Here is a 19,639-nt window from a genome sequence, read left to right on the forward strand (position 1 = left end):
GAAAGCAAGCTCAGAACCACATACCTATTCTATTTCAAGTTCTGTTTGGAATGAGTGAAATGTGTTTATTCTACCAAGGCCTTAGTACTAACTCAGAGTTATAACAGAAAAGTGTGTAGAGTAAAGGAGCGTAAGAATTAAATTTACTTCAGAAGTGTCATTCATTTAATAAGCGTTTACTGAATGCCTACTATATACCTGGCATTACTGGCAACCCACTCCAGTATTCTTGCCTGGAGAATCCCCATGGATAGAGGATCCTGGCAGGCTACGGTCCACGGGGTCGCAAAGAGTCGAACACGACTGAGCTGCTAAGCACATGCTTGGCTATAGAGAAAAACAGCCTCTGCTTTTATGGGATAGACTTTAGAAGTGTGGCCTCTAAAGAGTAAGAGAAGAATACAAATTCACAGGATACTGAGTGGCTCTTCCATTGATTAGTGGTGTGATCTTGGGCAAATTATCTACCTTCTCTGAGCCTCACAATTCTCATCTATAAAATGGAGGGAATAACATTTACTGTACATACTGGGAAGGTTAAAGAGGATTTTTTTTAAAAGCTTTCTGTTTAATCACCCTTCATTCTCATCTCCTACCTTATATAAAATTTGGGCAGTACCTGACTATTGCCCTGGACTCTAATTTCCCAAGGGGGGTGACTGTGTCATATATAGTTTTGCATCTACTGTGACAGCTTCCTGTTGACTCCTGCCCATGTCTGGTTTATGGTCCCTCACAGCTGCTGTTCCTGCTCCCAGACCTGGGGCACCATCCGCTGACCAGGGCCCTCCGGCCGGGCTGAACTGACTCTTACCACAGAAACAACGCAAAACTGGGGCACGGCGCAGGAAGCTGGTGTGGTCAAGTTCGTTCCCAGTCTCCTCCAGGTTCCTGATGCGCCCCTCAGTTTTAACCTCCACCTCCTCCCAGCTTCCTGAACCCAGCCCTGCCCCTGCCCTCTCCCTTGCCACCCATGTTGCATTGCCTTGTCCGACTTCCTGCCTGACCTCATTCTCCACGCTGGCTCTTGGGGCCTGACTGATACAGCATTGTCTGCTTTGGAAACCTTGCTCACACATTCACCCCAGCTGGCCTCTAAGCCTCCCACTCTGACCAGTGCCCTAGTGGAATCCTTGCTGTCAGTTTTTCTGCCCCAGTTGGGCTTCCACCCACCCTGACCCCTCCACAAAAATGCACTGAGTTCTAAAGTATGCCAGGCTCTGGGTTGGGGAACATGCAGACAGATGAAATGGTCCCTACTCTGAACCACATATGTGACTGACCTGGTCTTCAACTCCCTCAGGATAAAAAGAGTTGTGTTGGAAAAGGAGTCTCTAGTCTCCACCATGAGGTTTTCTTGCTCACTTTGATGAGCAGCAACAGTATGCCTTCTGGCAGAACCCTTCAGGCACCCCGTTTTATCTGACCTGCAAGAATCATGCAGGGTAAGGAGCAGTGGATTGATAAATAGTTAATGAATACTTGGGCTTCCCTTGTAGCTCAGTCGGTAAAGAATCTGCCTGCAGTGCAGCAGACCTGAGGTTGACCCCTGGGTTGGGAAGATCCCCTAGAGAAGGAAATGGCAACCCACGCCAGTATCCTTGCCTGGAAAATCTCATGGACAGAGGAGCCTGGTGGGCTGCAGTCAATGGGGTCACAAAGAGCTGGGCACGACTGAGCGACTAACACTAACTAACTAACTAATGAATACTTACCATGTTCCACATACTGGGCATACGATAGAGACTATGATCTGCCTTCTGCCCTTGCAGAGCTTGGAACCTGTGGTAGACAGAATAGAGGCACCCAAAGATGTCCGTGTCCTAATCCATGGATGCTGTGGACATACTCTGCTACCCAGCAAAGGGAATTAAGATCGCAAATGGAAGTTAAGATTGCTCACCAACTGACTTTTTTTTTGGCCATGCCACATGACTTGTGGGATCTTAGTTTCCCAGCCAGGGATCAGACCCAGGTCGCAGCAACAAAAGCACCAGGTCCTAACCACTGGACCACCAGGGAATTCCCTAAAGTAGGGAGGGTATCCTGGCTTATTTAGGTGGGATCTGTGTAGTCGCACGATCCTTAAACGTGGAAGGGACAGGAGAGCTGGTGTCTGAGTGATGTGACATAGGAAAGGCTCAACCAGCCATTGCTGGCTTTTCAGTGTTTTGGGTTTTTTTTGGCCTTGCCACATGTCTTATGGAATCTTAATTCCCTGACCAAGGATTGAACCCAGGCCACTCGCACCAGAAGCTCATAGTCCTAACCTCTGGACTGTTGGGGAATTCCACTGCTGGCTTCGAAGGTGGAAGAAGCCATGTGCTAAGCATCTAGAAACTAGAAAAGGCAAGAAACCAGATTCTGCCTGGAGCCTCCAAAAGGAGCCCAGTCATGCCACCACCTCGGTTTCAGTGAAACCCATTTTAGACTTCTGACCTTCACAACTATAAGATAGTGAATCTGTATTGTTGTCAGTCACTGTTTGTGGTGATTTGTGACAGCAGCAATAGGAAATGAATCCAGAGCTCAACTCAGAAGACGGAAGTTAAAAAGGGATTAAGGTTCAATGGGATGAGTGCAGGGACAGAAGTATCGAACTCTGTGAGAGTACGCACAAGAGGCCCCAGCCCAGTCTTAGGGGGGTCGGTAAGGGGGCAGTCAGGCCGTGCCTCCTGGAAGAGGGCTGGGCACCTACAGGAGAGAGAAGGAGTCAGAGAAGAATCTGCTGTAATTGTGAGAGGGGACAGTGGTGTAGTCCAACAAGAGTCCAGAGGTGTGGGGTATCTGGGCTATGAGAGTGAGAGAGGTACCCGAAAGACTGCTCTGCGCTAGCCCCTCTGCCTGCAGTTTCTCCTTTGAGGAGAGGAATTTTGCTCACGTTTTCAAAAGATATAAAAGATAGATAAATTACTGGTACCAAATTCATACCACAGACTATTATGCCTCCATTAAAAAGTAAATGTAAATATTATTTTCACAGAACAAAATGTAAAAGGCACAATTTGACCCAGCAAGTCTCACTGCCAGGAATTTATCCTGCACATGTAACCTTTTCAATTCAGCTCAGTTCAGTTCAGTTGCTCAGTCGTCTCTGACTCTGCGACCCCATGAATCGCAGCGCGCCAGGCCTCCCTGTCCATCACCAACTCCCGGAGTTCACTCAAATTCATGTCCATCAACTCAGTGATGCCATCCAGCCATCTCATCCTCTGTCGTCCCCTTCTCATCCTTCCCCCAATCCCTCCCACCATCAGGGTCTTTTCCAGTGACTCAACTCTTCACATGAGGTGGCCAAAGTACTGGAGTTTCATCTTCAGCATCAGTCTTTCCAATGAACACCCAGGACTGATCTCCTTTAGGATGGACTGGTTGGATCTCCTTGCAATCCAAGGGACTCTCAAGAGTCTTCTCCAACACCACAGTTCAAAAGCATCAATTCTTCTGCACTCAGCTTTCTTCACAGTCCAACTCTCACATCCATACATGACCACTGGAAAAACCATAGCCTTGACTAGACGGACCTTTGTTGGCAAAGTAATGTCTCTGCTTTTTAATATGCCATCTAAGTTGGTCATAACTTTCCTTCCAAGGAGTAAGTGTCTTTTAATTTCATGGCTCCAGTCACCATCTGCAGTGATTTTGGAGCCCCCCAAAATAAAGTCTGACACTGTTTCCCCTGTTTCCCCATCTATTTCCCATGAAGTGATGGGACCAGATGCCATGATCTTCGTTTTCTGAATGTTGAGTTTTAAGCCAACTTTTTCACTCTCCTCTTTCACTTTCAGCAAGAGGCTTTTAGTTCCTCTTCACTTTCTGCCATAAGGGTGGTGTCATCTGCATATCTGAGGTTATTGATATTTCTCCCAGCAATCTTGATTCCAGCTTGTGCTTCTTCCAGCCCAGCGTTTCTCATGATGTACTCTGCATAGAAGTTAAATAAGCAGGGTGACAATATACAGCCTTGATGTACTCCTTTTCCTATTTGGAACCAGTCTGTTGTTCCATGTCCAGCTCTAATTGTTGCTTCCTGCCCTGCATATAGGTTTCTCAAGAGGCAGGTCAGGTGGTCTGGTATTCCCATCTCTTTCAGAATTATCCACAGTTTATTGTGATCCACACAGTCAAAGGCTTTGGCATAGTCAATAAAGCAGGAATAGATGTTCAAAGATGAATGTACAAGGAAGCTGAATGGTTTCTAATAGGTAAAATAAGAAATATCCTGTGCCCATAGATGGGTGGATGGTTTTGAACTGTGGTGTTGGAGAAGACTCTTGACAGTCCGTTGGATTGCAAGATCAGACCAGTCCATCCTAAAGGAAATCAGTCCTGAATATTCATTGGAAGGGCAGATGCTGAAGCTGAAACTCCAATACTCTGGCCACCTGATGAGAACTGTCTTGTTGCAAAAGACCCTGATGCTGAGAAAGATTGAAGGCTGGAGGAGAAGGGGACAACAGAGGATGAGATGGTTAGATGGTATCACTGACTGGATGGACATGAGTTTGAGCAAGCTCTGGGAGTTGGTGATGAACAGGGAAGTCTGGCATGGGGCAGTCCATGGGGTCGCAAGGAGTCAGATATGACTGAGCGACTGAACTGAACTGATAGATGGGTGATTAGTTATATTAGTATTGAGGTGCCCATGGTGTGACATTCTATGAAACTTACTAAAAGCAAGGCATGAAATCTATTTGACCTGATAAGTAGAGAGATTTATCCAAACCAGGATGCTTTGAGAGGGGGAATCTGTTGATAATTATACAGGATGGACTGTCCCAGGCAAACTGGGACATACAGCCATTCCAATGAAAAGAATGATCTCCACGGAAGATGTTTAGGTGAGAAAGGCAAGATGTATCACAGTGTGCAGAGCATGACTCCATTTGTGTGAGATTTTTGTTTTTGGGTGAGGTCTTTGCTTCTGTTTTAATAATGTTTGCTTGTTTATGCTGGGCTGTGCTGGGTCTTCGTTGCTGCCTGGGCTACTCCCCACTGTGCTTCTTGGGCTTCTCTTGTTGCAGAGCGCAGGCTCTAGGGCGTGTGAGCTTTGACAGCTGTGGCTACCGGGCTCTAGAGCAGAGGTTCCATAATTGTGGTGCACAGGCTTAGCTGTTCCTCGGCATGTGGGACCTTTCTGGATCAGGGATGGAACCTGTGTCTCCTGCATTGGCAGGCGGATTCTTTACCACTGAGCCACTCAGGGAAGCTCTGTGCAAGTTTTTTAAAGAAATGATACACTCTCCTAGTTACCTATGCATAGATGCTTTTTCATAAGAACATGTAAGGAGCTGATCACAGATCTGGAGAGAATGCTGGAATGCCTCCACACGAGGTTCTTATATTCATTGTGTAATATATATACTGGATATTTAAATTACTTTTATAATAAAAACACCAAGTTGACTGGGTACATATATTCCTTTCATAATAAAACTGCAAATTCAAATAAAGTCATAGAAAGTCAAACACAATTGAGTTAGCTGTTCGTGCCCAATCTTCCTCCAGTAGGTCAGCTCCCTCATCAGTCTCACCACTCTCAGTCTGGTCCGGGGTCTTCACACCCTACTGAGTCTGAATCCCGACAGTTTCAATAGAAGGTGATGGAAAACCAAACATAGTCAATAAATAACACATCCATATCACATATGAAAAAATCCCTCTTGGTGTCCAACTGGGACAATTATGAAAGTAGAGGCTACATTTTCCGGAGAAAATTTTCAGCCTCCTCTTTAAAGGGGCCAGTTCTCACCTCAGAGGAAACAGGTGCCCATTTGTAGAAAATGTTTCTCTTCTGTTAATATATTCTAAAACCTACTGCTGGACAGTAACTTGTTCCTGCCACTCCCTTTTCCTTCTGCCCTGAGAGGAGCACATTCGACAACTTTCCTCCTTTAGTCAATAGGTTTCTTCCACGAAGGGAAGGGTTGAATTCTAGGTCATTCGTCCACCCACTTCCTGAGAAAAGGTCACTTCCTCAGTCCTTATTACGGACCCCGCCTGAGAGCAGGGCGGGAAGGACTGTTTTTCGGCTGGTGGGGTCACATTTGCATCCAGACCTGTTGCTTTCCGTGGATGTTTATCTCCCTGGAACTTCACTTTCAAGGAAAAGGAGGCCCCAAAGCAACCAGTTGAAGAGACCGAGAGGGTGGAGGTTGTTTGATGTTTCCTTGAACAACTTTTTGACAGAATTCCAGTCAGACTCATTCTGTTCCTTCCCTTTCTCCACCCCTCGAGACCACTTAACTCTTCTAGCCTTGGAGAGCTTTCCCTCCCAGTGAGGTTGCAGGATGAAGGGGAATAATAACACTGGTAAGTGGTTGAGGTAGGGCTTGACCAAGTCTGTCTGCCTCAGAAGGCTGTGCAAGGGACTTCCTGGTGGTCCAGCAGTTAAGAATCCACATTGCAATGCAGAGGACACATGTTCAGTCCCTGGTCAGGGAACTAAGATCCCACGTCCTGCAACTATTGAGCCCATGGGCCAAAACTGGTACGTATGATGCAAGGAAAATCTGATGCAGCCAAAAAAAAAGCCTGTGAGATCTCCATACACCTGGCCCATTCCTGAAACTGAAAGTCTGTATCACTCAGTTGTGTCCAATTCTTTGCGACCACGTGAACTGTAGCCCACCAGACTGCTCTGTCCATGGAATCTGCCAGGCAAGAATACTGGAGTGGGTTGCCAAGCTCCTCCAGGGGATCTTTCCAACTCAGGGATTGAATCCAGGTCTCCTGCATTGCAGGCAGATTCTTTACTGTCTGAACTACCAGTTCAGTTCAGTTCAATTCAGTCACTCAGTCATGTCTGACTCTTCGTGACCCCATGGACTGCAGCACACCAGGTCTCCCTGTCTATCACCATTTCCCGGAGCTTGATCAAACTTGGCCATTGAGTTGGTGATGCCATCCAATCATCTCATCCTCTGTCATCCCCTTCTCCTCCCACCTTGAATCTTTCCCAGCATCAGGGTCTTTTCAAATGAGTCAGTTCTTTGCATCAGGTGGCCAAAGGATTGGAGTTTCAGCATCAGTCGTTCCAGTGAATATTCAGGACTGATTTCCCTGGACTATCAGGGAAGCCCTTTACTGTCACAGCACCTGGGAAGCCCAGCCCATCCCTGCTGCTGCTGCTGCTAAGTCGCTTCAGTCGTGTCCAACTCTATGCGACCCCATAGATGGCAGCCCACCAGGCTCCCCTGTCCCTGGGATTCTCCAGGCAAGAACACTGAAGTGGGTTGCCATTTCCTTCTCTAATGTGTGAAAGTGAAGTGGCTAGCTCATCCCATCTCTCTCCTTCTGGGAATTCAGCGCCCCCTTCAGGCAGGGCTCTTCTCAGCTCTCACCTCCCCTGCTCCTCAATAGGCTCCATACCATCCTTACTCCCTGTTCAAGGACCTCACCTGTTCAGAGTACACTTTCAGTCCTATCTCTTTCATAGAGATTTCCCTGAGCACCGATGTTATGCTAAAAAGATATCAGATTTTTAAAAATTATTTTAAAACGATAGGCAGAAGACTGTTCTCATCATTAATGATAATAAAATCACTGACTGTAGCAGGGGGGCACATTCAAGCTTCAGGCTTTGCCCGGTGGCAGCCTGTGTGAGAAGCACTGGATTTTCCAGGATGCTTTCCCCGGCTCTGACCGAGAGCATCAGGGGTACTGACAGCCTGAAGGGCCCCCAGGCTGTCCTGCTGCGCAGGGTGAACGCTAAGCCAGCCAGAACCAGCCTGATGGCAGGAGGTACTGCGAGAAAGCAGACTGCAGTTTGCACTTCAAATCCCAAGCTGTTTGGCTTCAAATACAAAGGAGTCACTTTCTAAGAGGAAGTCAGTTCTCTCCATGACTGACGTGATGCCACTGAAATATCTCCTGGTCACTCTCTCTCTCGGGGTATTGCAGGGAGTGGTGTGGTCTTCAGATGGATCCTAGACACACATCTGGTTCCTCTGACCAGGGCATTCTGGCCAACACTGCCAGCCCAGGGGTTTCTATTTCCAGCTGTTAGTAGAAAGAGAATCTGGGCTGGAGTCAGAGAATCATTAAATGTTCGGAGGTGGAGGGATTCAAGGAGAAATCCAATACCCTCTGATAAGGTATTGATAAATAAGGCCAGAGAGATTTCAGAAGTTGGTCCCAAATACGGATCCTGGTATCTGCCAGTCTTCTGAAAAGCAAAAAAAAAAAAGACAAAGTTGTTCAGTCGCTAAGGCGTGTCTGACTTTTTGCAACCCCATGGACTGCAGCACGCCAGGCTTCCCGATCCTTCACCATCTCCCAGAGTTTGCTCAAACTCATGTCTGTTGAGTCAGTGATGCCATCCAAAAGTAGTGAATTTAAAAAAGAAATGAAAGTTATTTAATTTAAAAGACACCCCCTTTATTCTGGTATTCTGATTTTGCCTTAACTGTTAAAATGCCTTTTCTCCTATGAAGTGATGTTGATAGTAGATGGCAGGTGATTTTTAACTCTCTTAAAAGGAAAGTAACGACTGTACTTGAAATTCCAGTGTGCGGATGCCAGGGCTTGGGTTGCTCAGCAGTGGCTGCTCGTGTATACACCTCGCCAGGGCGGAGCTGAGTTTGCATTCCTGTTACTCATTGTTTTCTTCTGAGAGACATGTACCCCTGACTCTGCGTAAGTGACTTTACATCCTGACCTTCATGTTTTGCATCTATAAAATGAGGGATAATAAAACCTGCCCTGTGTCACAAAGGCTAAAATGAGACAACAGAGAGGAAAGAACTTCAAGAAGTAAAATTTTTACACTTAACAAGGGCTTGGAGTGATTATTGTGTCTGTCAGTTGATTGTTGATGCTCAGCTGTGTGGATTGTTTGCTTTGAACAGTATTAGTTTCCTAGGGCTGCTGGAATGGAAAACCACAAACCAGTGGCTTATAGCAACAGGAATGTGTTCGCTCAGTTCTGGAGGCGAGGTCTGAAATAAGATGCTGGCAGGGTCACGCTCCCTCCAAAGCCTTTAGGAGATGATCTTTCTGCGCCTCCTCCAGTTTCTGGTGGCCGCAGGCTGTCCTTGGCTTTTGACAGCTTTTCTCCTCTCTCTGCTTGTGTTTTCCCATGGCTGTCTCCACTCTGCCCGTCTCCGCCTCTTCACCTGGTGTTCTTTTTGTAAGGAAACCAGCCATATCGGATGAGGGGTCCAGCCTCCTCCAGTCCGACCCTATCTTAATTGAGTTCATCTGCACAGACTTTTTCCCAATAAAATCACTTTTCGAGGTACTGAGGGTGGCTCAGTACCTGAGCTGAGTATCTCCCTGGTGGCTCAGATGGTAAAGAAACTGCCTGCAATGCGAGAGACCCGGGTTTGAGCTCTGGGTCGGGAAGATCCCCAGGAGGAGGATGGCACCCCACTCCAGGATTCTTGCCTGGAGAATCCCATGGACAGAAGAGCCTGGCGAGCCACAGTCCATGGGGTTCAAAGAGTCGGACATGACTGAGAGACTAACACTTTCACTGACAACTAGGATTTCAATATATCTTTTCTTTGTGGGTAGGGGGAACACAATTCAGCCCACGACAAAGATCATCTAGGTACATTTTAAAAAATGTTTGTTTATTTATTTCGTTGGCTGCCTTGGGCCTTAGTTTCAGCGCGCAGGGTCTTCACTGCGTCTTCCATCGCGCTGCACTGGCTCTCTAGCTGTGGCGTGGATGGGCTCAGCAGTTGTGGTGCGTGAGGTTAGTTGCTCCACGGCAGGGGGGCTCTTTGTTCCCCTCACCAGGGATCCAACCCGAGTCCCCTGCATTAATAGGTGAATCCTTAATCACTGGACCACCAGAAGTCCCATCTAGGTAAGTTTTAAGTTGCATTTTAAGTAGCACCAGCTACCCTGATTTTAAGAAAAGCAAATTTTATTCTTCCACCCTTCTAAGAAGAAACGCTATGAAGCAGAAAGGAAGAGAAGTGGTGGGAGGTGGGTGGAGAATTTTGGAGAATTATAGCAGCTGGTTAATCCTTGGCTCCTGAGAAATGGAGCCCCTTGAGCAGCAGTGATCAGAGCTGGAAAGCAAATCCCAGGCTGGGCTGATTCCTCAAAGACCTTTTAACTGGACTGCGGCCCCCGCAGAGCAATCTGAGCCAGGGAGAGGTGAAGGAACCACAGCTTCTTCTTCGGTCAACACGCTTGGGCCTGAAGCAATGTTTATTCATGAAGGGCCTGAGCTGGGTTTTGCTCTGCCCAGAGCCGATACGCTGGTGGCAGGGACACTGCTGGGCAGTCCGGCCTTGCCAGGCCCCGGGGCCAGTTGAATCAACACCAGCACCTTTCTTTCCTAGCTGCCAGCCTCCACTTCCTTCCAGAGAGCTTTTTTTGTTTCTATCCTGACTCAAAGGTCAAAGGCAGCTGTGTTTAGTTCTCCAAAGGACTGGGCCAAGGAAGAACATGATTGCAGAAGGAATTCTGCTCAGCTCTTGCGAAGAAGCCATTCTCCATCAGGTTTATGGACCTTGAAAAAGCTGTTACGTAAGGAAGACAAGGCTGCATTATGGCTTTTGCTGGCCCCTTGACACTTTTGCCTTTGTGGCCCCCTTCCTCCATTAAAATATATTTTAAATTATATTTTATATATAATTTGTATAAAGAATATAATCTAGGCTGGATTCATTACAATATGCTATTGTTCAGTCGCTCAGTTGTGTCCGACTCTTTGTGACCCCATAGATTGCAGCACGCCAGGCTTCCCTGTCCTTCACTATCTCCCAGAGTTTGCTCAAACTCATGTCCATCGAGCCAGTAATGCCATCCAACTATCTCATTCTCTGTTGCCCCCTTCTCCTACCTTCAACCTTTCCCACCATCAGGGTCTTTTCCAATGAGTCAGTTCTTCACATCAGGCTGCCAAAGTATTGTATATATATCATTACTCTCTCTCTCTCTCTCTATATATATATATCATTATTATATATCCACTATTATTACATTCCTTTTTCCTTCTAGTATTAAAATAAGTTAAAATTAAAATATTTGTGTTGGTCCTTAAAATAAATATCACAGGCCCTTAGGATTGCGCCTACTCTCTTTGGATCAGTTGGCCCTGGGGAGAGACTGGGCATTTTTTAAGCATGTGGGAGTTTGGTATAGTGAGGCATGTGTGTGTGTTTATTGGATCAAGGAGAAGACTTTAATCCAGTCTGGACACAAGGGAAGGACTAAAATGATCTTTTGAGACCCATGGAGCTGAAAGAATGAGATTGAAGGTACCATGCCCTTTTTCTCTATGTATAGTTAGATGCCTCCCTTCCTCCTAAGGACTCAGATATATACCCAAATGGAAAGTGTATCTGATGTCCAACTTCAATATCTGGATACCTTGTCCAACCTCAAGATAAAAGCGTGGAGGAGGATGGACAAACAGGGTTAGGAGATGGGGAGAATGCCAGGACTACTAGTCTAAACAGGGGCCCAGGGCCTGACAGTGTTGCAAATCGACACAGATCCTTCCCAGCTGCAGTCCGCCCCGCAAACCGTTTCCTCTCAGGCTTAGCTATTTACAGTTTTGAGTACAAAGTACTTCATCTTCCACCTAACCGAGCACTAATCTACCTTCTCCTCCATCAAGGGAAGTTGTACTAATTTTACAGAGTCTGGGGAGCATTTATTGAGTTTTGGGGTTGGCAAACTTTTTCTGTCAAGGCCCAGGCTGTGCCTATCTTAGGCTTTGCAAGTCTTTTGGTCTTTTTGAAACTATTTAATTCTGCTGTCATAGAACAAAAATGGCCATAGATAACCAATGGATATGGCTCTATTCAAATTAAACTTTATTTATAAAAACTGACAGAGGGCAGGATTTGGCCTGTGGGTTGTAGTTTGCTGAACCCTAGACTAACCTATTTTTCATTTCCTGACCATACCTTGTTCTCCCTGCAACTTTTCATGAGTGTCTATTATGTGATATGAACTATGCTAAAGACGTTAGGGGAATTTCCTGGGGGTCCAGTGGTTAAGAATATGCTTGCCAATGCAGGGCCCACGGAAGATTCCACATGCCATGGGGCAACTAGGCTCATGAGCCACAGCTACTAAGGCCTGTGCTCCACAACAAGAGAAGCCGCTGTGGTAAGAAGTGCACGCATTGCAGCTAGAGAGTAGCCCATGATCGTGACAGCTAGAGAAAGCCTGTGCACAGCAGCAAAGATCCAGTGCAGCCAAAAGTAAATAAACAAACATTATTAGACTTTGTGATATTTGAGTTTTCCTGTATTTATTTCTTGTTTCTCCAGTGACCTCAAAGGCCCTCTTTTCTTTCATCTCCTCCATGAGGCTGAACACAGTGCTGAGCTGAGCATATTTTGGTTTCTTCTGATATTTCTTGCTTCGATTTTTCTGGGTTTGAAATCACTAGGGAAGGAAATAGTTAAATTCACGAAAATCCACTCATTTCTGTTTGGTGTTCAATCACCTTTCCGAATTTCAGGCTTCTACTTTCTTCATGGAGCAACTTCACCTCTTCCTGCAAGGCCCATCCTACAGAGCTTTGCTTGCAGTTAACCACATTCTTCATTTGTCAGTCACCAAGTACTTATGGAGTGTCTACCAATATACTCTAGACTATGCTGGTAAATGTGAACATTAAAAAAAAAAATACAGTCTCTACTCTGTCTATAGATTGTGTTAGATATTGGTGGCCACATTTCCCCCCAAACCATACTGCCCATGAGTCCTCTCCCTCATTGACTCTGGGTTTGGTTGTGTGATTTCCTTGTGAGATATTAACAAATATGAAGCAACTAGATAAGTGCTTGCACATCAGGGCTCTACTTCTGGAAATGCTGCCTTCTGGAACTCAGCTGCCATACTGTTAGAAAGCCCAGGATGACCTGCTGGAGAGGAGGTTATGAAGAGAGGCCCTGGAGAACAACACACTATATGGAAAGAGGGGCCAGCCAGTTCCTAGCTGTTCTAATTTCCTCAACTGAGAATCAGACACGTGAATGAAGTCCTCTTGGGTTTTTCCGTCATAGTTGATGCTCCAGACAATGACAGCTGTGTGAGTGACATCAAGCCAATCATCAGAAGATCCACCAACTGATTCTAGCCTGTATTATAGAGTTGTGAGTAAATAAACAGTTGTTTTAAGTTTTGGGGTAATTTGTAGTGCAACAAGATAGAAACAGGTTTCCCCCACTATCCAAAAACAGAGTGCTTCTACAAAGCTTTTCCTAAGCGGAGATGGTATAAAGTGAAGAAGCAATTATCTTTTCTCATTAAAGTGAAAACCCCTTTGGATTTCTTTTGGTTAATGAAAACAGGTACTAGTGCAGGCCCTTTGTAAAAGCTTTCGAAAAGTGGGGGTACCTATAATTGACAGACACGCTGATTAGGAAGTGTATGAGCACGCACACACAAATACACATAACACACACACACACATAATCCAATCAAGAAGCCACACGAGACCAAATCTGCCAGATCAAAGTCTCACAGCAGCAGTATGAGTCCTCCCAAAGAGGAAGACAGGCCGGAAGAGAAGCCCCGAGGAAGCGCTCTGGACATGAGCGACTCCAAACATGCTTTGCATGGTGTGGAAAAGAGCAGCCTAAGCAAAGAGCAGCCGGAGCAAAGACGCATCCCTCTCTGGAGCAAATGCTTTTACAGGAAGGCTTTGCTGCTCAAAGGGTCCTTGAGGACCGCCTGTGATGCTGGACTTCCAGGGACAGTGGCACAAGGAGGTATTCTGGCATTCCCCCGAGGCACCCCCTCGTTTCTCTCGGAGCACACACGTGGGTGGCAACCTACCCACCTACTCATAAAGCCAATACAAATATTCCTATTGTCATTTTAGAAAAATCGTAAGGCAAACCCCCGGGAACCCTACTGGGGCTTCTCTCTTTGGAAGAATAGCCAAGAACAGCTAGGTTTACACCTCCTACTTTATAGAATGGTCAAATGCCAGGTCTCATTTTCCTGTTACCCATCCTGGTCCTTCCTGTTTACAACATAGTTTGGTTTCTTGTTTTTGTTTACGCACTGCCCAATTAAAAGGCTGAGTGCTTCTCTACCATCTGACTTGTTGGTTCCCTGAAGGCACACCCCGACTTAAGATCCAGAGCTGAACAACTCCCACAGTGTACCGTCGTTGACGGCTTGCTTCTCTGCAGCCCCCACTAGAGCATGAGATCTTCAGAGGCAAAGATTTATTCGACTCAGTATTGTGTCTCCAAAGCTTACATAGTGGCCAACATGGATGGATTCAGTAAATGTGTAATGAATTAGGGAGAAAACCCAGAAGTATAACAACCACAAAACCAGGCAAATTAGGGTGGAAGGCACACTTGGCATAAAACTTCACTAACATTTATTGGCACAACCTGATTCCAGATTCTGTGCTAGCCACTTTAAGAACATTTTGTTCTCTTTTAAGAAAATTTTTATTTATTTGGCTGCACTGGCTCCTAGTTGTGGCATGTGCGATCTAGTTCCCTAACGAGGGATTGAACCCAGGGATTGGGAACTTGGAGTCTTAGCCACTGGACCACCAAGGAAGTCCCTGTCTCTCTTTTTGTGTTTAGCAAGTTTTAATTACATTTGGAGAAGTGAAATCACTGACCCACAGGCTGTAATTCAGTTAGGCCCTTCTGTTCCCAAGTCCACACTTCTCTTTCTAGCTCTTTTTCTGGATCGTGAATTCTACCCACTTTCTCCTTTTCGGAGGCCACCAGACAGGAGTGGCACAGTGGTAAAGAATCCACCCGCCAATACAGGAGATGTAAGAGATGCGGGTTCAACCCCTGAGTCCGGAAGCTCTCCTGGAGTAGGAAAAGGCAACCCGCTCCAGTATTCTTGTCTGGAAAACTCCACCGGGAGAGGAGCGACAGGCTTCAGTCCATGCGGTCACAAAGAGGCGGACATGACTGATTGTACACACACACAAACAGGGGCAGGAGATGCAGGAGACTAAGGTGGCTCCCTTTAGAGAATTTTTGCTTGGGGCTCGGGAAGGACCTACTTACCCCTGAGCATGTGCTGGGGAGGGCTAGGTGCAGACAGAAGGGGCCTTTACCGTCTTTGCAGACCTTTTCCTGGGTGTCAGGAGGAAGGGTTTGGCACCCAGACTGCACTGGGGGTCATAAGCACAAGTCCCTCCCAGGCTGCTCTTTTCCTCCTCAGGACAAAGTTATTGTTCTCTGGAAGGACTGACAGGTACAAGAAGGCAGCCGGGCCTGCCCGGGCATAGGGTGGGGCATCATGATTAAGACCGGGAGCCAAAGGTGGGGCAGGGCTGTGGCACTGGGGCTGGGGCAGAAGAGGAATATTCAGGCTCTTGGAGGGCCGGGTGGAGCTGGGGTGACTCAGGGGGCAGGGTGCAGGGCAGCTTCCGGCTGGCAGGGGCAGAGCTGAGGACAGCATCTAACCATGATTGGTGCCTGCAGCCGTGCAGGCACCCTCTGGAAGCTGCAGGGGTTACGGAGCCTGGGGCTGGGTCTCCACTGTCCTAGGCTCAGAACTGAGCTATTGACTGTCTTTTTCACTTTTTTAAAATAATTTATTTTTATTTATTTATCTTCATCTTTGGCTGTGCTGGGTCTTTGCTGCTGTGCCCGGGCGTTCTCTAGTTGTGGCTGCTGCTGCTGCTGCTGCTGCTGCTAAGTCGCTTCAGTCGTGTCTGACTCTGTGCGACCCCATAGACGGCAGCCCACCATCCCTGGGATTCTCCAGGCAAGAACACTGGAGTGGGTTGCCATTTCCTTCTCCAATGCATGAAAGTGAAAAGTGAAAATGAAGTTGCCAGTCGTGTCCGACTCTTAGTGATCCCATGGACTGCAGCCCACCAGGCTCCTCCGTCCATGGGATTTTCCAGGCAAGAGTACTGGAGTGGGCTGCCATTGCCTTGCAGGGCCTACGCATGTTGTGGTGCGTGGGCTTCTCATTACGGTGGATTTTCTTGCAGCAGAGCACAGGGCTTTAGTAGTCGTGGTACACAGGCTTAGTTGCCCCCGTGGCACATGGGATCTTCTCAGATCAGGGATCGAATTGTTCCCTGAATTGCAAGGCAGATTCTTAACCAGTGGACCACGAGGGAAGCCCGGCCATTTACTGTCTTGATGGCAACAGGTGAAATCACTTCACTGTTCAGGGCTTCAGTTTCCCCTTTGATAGCATAGGGCTGAAAAGATGGATTGGGGAGACAACCCAATGAGAAAGCCTGCTGAATGTCAGTTCCCCTCTGTCTCCCTGTCCTGCTGGCTCTTGACATTCAGTTCAGTTCAGGTCACTCAGTCCGACTCTTTGTGACCCCCTGGACTGTAGCACGCCAGGCTTCCCTGTCCATCACCAACTCCTGGAGCTTGCTCAAACTCATGCCCATCGAGTTGGTGATGCATCTGGCTCTTGACATTAGCCAGAGCTTTAAAGGCGTGCTGTGTCAGGTGGGGCCACACTGTGGCTTTTGTGGGTCCCTTTCACCTTTCTGGGTTGTTTCCTCCATAAGAAAAAATTAAAAATTCCATCTCATGACTATTGATATAATAATCCAAGCTGGATTTATTAGCAAATATTAATTATTATTATACTCACCTCTCTTCTGATTCCAAAAGGAATTACAGCTAAAGTATTTTTGTGAGCCCCTAAAAGGCTATGGTTTTTCCAGTAGTCATGTATGGATGTGAGAGTTGGACTGTGAAGAAAGCTGAGCACTGAAGAATTGATGCTTTTGAACTGTGGTGTTAGAGAAGACTCTTGAGAGTCCCTTGGACTGCCAAGGAGATCCAACCAGTTCATCCTAAAGATCAGCCCTGGGTATTCTTTGAAAGGAATGATGCTAAAGCTGAAACTCCAGCACTTTGGCCACCTCATGTGAAGAGTTGAGTCATTAGAAAAGACCCTGATGCTGGGAAGGATTGGGGGCAGGAGAAGGGGATGACAGAGGATGAGATGGCTGGATGGCACCACTGACTCGATGGACGTGAGTTTGAGTGAACTCCGGGAGTTGGTGATGGACAGGGAGGCCTGGCGTGCTGCAGTTCATAGGGTCGCAAAGAGTCGGACACGACTGAGCAACTGAACTGAACTGGAAAGTATCATGCCTCATGAACACCCCCCTCCCACTGTGGCTAAGTATCAACTAAGGGAACTCTTGCAGGCTCGAGTCTCTTCCTTCTTCTGGAATCTTTGAGTCTCACTGTGATCCAGATGGTTCGGGACAGTGAATTCACGTCTGAGAGGCACTCCCACTTGAGGTGTGTATTGGGTCACTGAGAGGGTGTGTTGCACATGATGCCTGGCGCTCCCGTGGTGGTCCTGGTGTGTCTGCATTTCAGGATGTAGTTATTCGGGAGTGCAGGGGGTGGGTAGTGTGAAAGCTTCAATTATAAAGTCCCTGAAACTTGATTGGTTCATCCCACAAATATATATTTTTTGAGTAGCTACTATATTCCAAGCCTTGTTATAGAAACTAGAGAGATGGTGCAGTAAATAAACGAGAGAGAAAGTTCCCTTTCTCATGTAGCTTTCCCTCTACTGGAGGCACGTAGATAAACAATCAAATTGATGTCAGTTGGTAAGGACCAAACAAGGAGGGTTGGGAGAGCGGGGTGGTGGTAAGGTGGGGATGGTGTTTTGCTGTTACGTGTAAGATGGACAGGAAACATGTGCTGGATGAGGTGATATCGGAGTGGAGCCCCAAGGAAACTGAGGGGTGTGGCTATCTCGGGGAACAGCATTCCAGGCAGGGGAGAGGCAAGTACAAAGGCCCTGTGGCAGGAGCATCCTTGGCGAGCTTGAGGAACAGCATAGAACAGAGGCTGGAGCAGGCAGAGAGAGGGGTGGAGGGGCTGGACCGGAAGTCAGACAGGTGGTACAGGCTGTTGTAAAGGTTTTAACTTGTAGTCTGAGTGTGATAAGAAGCCTCTCGGAGAATTTGTTAGAGACATGATCATTTTGTCCACTTGCATGGAAGAGAGGAAAGGGACAGGCACGGAGGCAGGGGGCCAGTTAGGAGGCTGTGGTGTGTTGCGGTGAGAGATTACAGGGAGTTGGAGCAGACGGTTAGCAGTGGTAGTGCTGGGAACCGGTCAAATTGTGGCCATGAAGGTATGGGCAACAAGATTTGCTGGTATATTAGATGTTCAGGAAAACAGAGAGAGTGAAGTCAAAATTCCAATCTTTTGGACTGGACAACTGGAGGCATGCGCTTGGCATTTACTGAAATGGAGAAGTGAACATGTTTCAAGAGGACTCCAGGAGTTTGGTTGCTGGCCATTCTAGCCTTCAGAAATGGCCAATACTCTGTGGAGTGTGTTTCTCTCTAAATAAATCCACTTCTTATGTTTAAAAAAAAAAAGTTTGGTTTCTTTTTTTCTTTGAAAGAGTTTGGTTTTGAACAAGTTAATTTTGAGATGGTTCTTGGATAGAGATACCCCATACTGAAGCACTGAGCAAGGATTTGTAGCCCCACATTGACAGGTCTTTGGTTGTGGGCTCCCCCAGTGAGGGTGTGCAGAAATGAGCCAAGGATGCTCCTTTCAGCTGACAGCGTTGCTCAGAGAGGGACACAGCCGTGAGCCATCATAGGCAACACTCCTGGACGCTGACGGAATGCAAGTCTCAGTCCTGAAGGGGGGACCGGGACTGAGCATTGTCCTGTCTGTTACACACCAACTTCCTGTGACGTTCAAATCCACTCCATCGGGGAAGAGCTTCTCCGGGATTCTGGCTAGTCTGTTTCCCTGGAGGAACTTAAGGAAGTTTAGCAAGATGAATGAGACCCCCGACCTCTCCCCCCAGTACTGCAGTCCTGAGACCATAATGAATACACAGCATCTCCCTCCTGTACTGCCCATTCCAGAGTGCCCTCACCCTTGGCTGGCACCTCTGCTGTTCCAAGTGGTGTGACCCAGACCCTCATCCCCAGGGGATGTGAGCAGTGGGTTACCATGTCCTGCTTAGATCGAGGCCGCTACACTTTTCCATATACCTTTATGATTGGAAGGGGGACTATCAGGAGAGGCTCCAATGGATTACAGGAATGCCAGAGGTATTCCTCCCTGTCTCCACAGTTTAACACAGCCTTCTGATCATCAGAGTCAATGACCTTGGCCAGCCTGGTGATGTTTTCACTGTCTGCTGGTCTCTTAGCATGAGGAACTTGCAGTTACCAGGCAGCAGCCATGGCTTACAACTTACCGGAACGCCTGCTATGCCTCCTCCTGGTGGAAGCATTCTCCCTATGAGAATCAGGGCCTCTAGACCAATACATAGAGCCTAAAGCTGCAGGGACTGGATGGTAGCAATTCCACAAGGTCACTGGAGTCTACCATGTCCAGGTCTACCATGGTTCCTGGACGTATGTGTTCCATCTGTTGGGGACACAGTAGTATATATCGTTGTTGTTGAGTTGCTAAGTCGTGTCCGACTCTTTGCTCCACGGACTGCAGCATACCAAGCTTCCCTGTCCTTCACTATCCCTTGGAATTTGCTCAGATTCATGTCCATTGAGTCAGTGATGCCATCCAACCATCTCATCCTCTGTCGCCCCCTTCTTCTGCCCTCAACCCTTCCCAACATCACGGGCTTTTCCAGTGAGTCAGCTCTTCACATCAAATGGCCAAAATATTGGCCATTTGGTTTTAGCTTCAGCATCAGTCTTCACAGCAGAATATAATGGTGGTTGATTAGGGTG

General features: G+C 47.2%; 1 long non-coding RNA gene across 1 annotated transcript in view; it reads left to right on the top strand.

Annotated features, from left to right (window-relative positions):
* LOC132657529 (uncharacterized) overlaps positions 1-8,214 on the top strand; it is a 31,055-nt gene extending 22,841 nt beyond the window's left edge. Inside the window, exon 2 of the long non-coding RNA XR_009595876.1 lies at positions 740-8,214. This is a non-coding gene — a long non-coding RNA (uncharacterized LOC132657529). The remainder of the gene's footprint in view (positions 1-739) is intronic.
* The last annotated feature ends 11,425 nt before the right edge of the window (positions 8,215-19,639 follow it).

Source organism: Ovis aries, chromosome 12 (genome assembly GCF_016772045.2).
Source record: "Ovis aries strain OAR_USU_Benz2616 breed Rambouillet chromosome 12, ARS-UI_Ramb_v3.0, whole genome shotgun sequence".
Lineage (NCBI taxonomy): Eukaryota > Metazoa > Chordata > Mammalia > Artiodactyla > Bovidae > Ovis > Ovis aries.